Raw genomic sequence first — 1494 nt, forward strand, 5'->3', positions numbered from 1 at the left:
TAGGGGTGAGGAGGAGAGGACGTGGGTATGTTCTGTCCCAGTGTAATTGCTGGTCAGCTTCCTGACTCTTTACAACATCTTATTAAATGATATTACGGCATATGGGAAGCCGAGTGCGTGAGGAGAATGTTACAGCAATGCAATTACCGACTCTCTTACAGTACTCTCTATGATGGTCATTAAAGCATTCCATACGGGTTCCTACCGCTGAACTATAAACAGAGCAGACCTAGATTTTGACATACGAAAAACCTCACAGAAAACAGGGTTCAGGGTCACGGGTCAGTACAGCAGTGCCTGTGGTACCCAAGCCGTGTCTGTAATGTGAACAGCCTAAGTGAAGACGAGGGGATGGCACGCACAGATTAGGGCAACGTGGTAGGCAGATGTGGGCTCACTGGGACTCTGCTGAGCTTAGGGGAAGCCTGTTCTGAACTACTGGTCTCAAGTTATGATCCTTGGTAACTCTTTCACTGTAGACGTGTGAACACCTTCTGCCATTTTACTAATGAAATGAGACTAGCTGTCCAACTCCAGCTGTCAGGAACCCTGAATCATGATCCCTTTGGAATCTCCTCCAAGTATAACAATGGGCTTTTTTTGTTCTTGCTAGGTCTTCATTTTCAGGGCACCAGTTTTCTTACTGCCTCCATGTATCCACGCACGCAGCTACGCCTCTACAGCTACAAAGAGCTATGGCTATTTGTTTCCTCTCCATTTTCCACTCATGGAATGTTCTTGAATGCTCTCTCTCTTGCTGCCATGTTTGTTGGCTCCTGGGAACACAGCAGGCAAAGTAAGAGGGTAACTCTTTTTTTTTGTAATTTTTTTGTAACTTTTTGTAATCTTTGCAATTTGTTTTTTTCGTGATTTTTCTGGATGTCTCAAAATATTCACTTTCCCTTTCCTTTTTTAACTATAAGTTTAATAGAACAAATAGCATCTAGGGTCTGGCTTTTTAGCACTTATATATTTTTGTTATATTACAGCTTTAAAAAACTTTCTCAAGCAAAATCACTTCTTCTAAATTTTTTAACTACTCAACAGTTACTATTGCCTCATCACTCATCCTACTGCCCTCAGTGGCACAAACAGGAGAAAAAATTAAATAGAAATCCCCCGCCTGCAAAAAGGCCAAACCTCAAACAAAACTTGGGAGTTAGAAAGGCAAGAAATAGCTGTTGGGATGTACTGTGGCCTGTGTGGCAGCTGGCAAAGGGGCCCATTGATGTGACAGCTGGGGATGGGTGCCGAGTTCACGCAGTTTGCAGGCTGGGTTCCTTCCTCCTCCCCAAGCTGGCAGGAGCTGTGGCTGGGCAAGGCCACTTCTGGTGCCTCAGGAGCTGCAAGGCCGGCGCGGCTCCTGCTCGCGGTTTGTAACCCGACAGACACAAAACACCCCCCAGTAAAAGCCACGGCTTCGGCAGGGACCGAGGCGAGGGGGGGCGGACGGCCTGGGCAAGGCTGCCCGGGGGGCGAGGGCCCAGCGGCCAG

Source organism: Egretta garzetta, unplaced genomic scaffold, assembly GCF_000687185.1.
Source record: "Egretta garzetta isolate BGI_Z169 unplaced genomic scaffold, ASM68718v1 scaffold166, whole genome shotgun sequence".
In the NCBI taxonomy this organism is placed as follows: domain Eukaryota; kingdom Metazoa; phylum Chordata; class Aves; order Pelecaniformes; family Ardeidae; genus Egretta; species Egretta garzetta.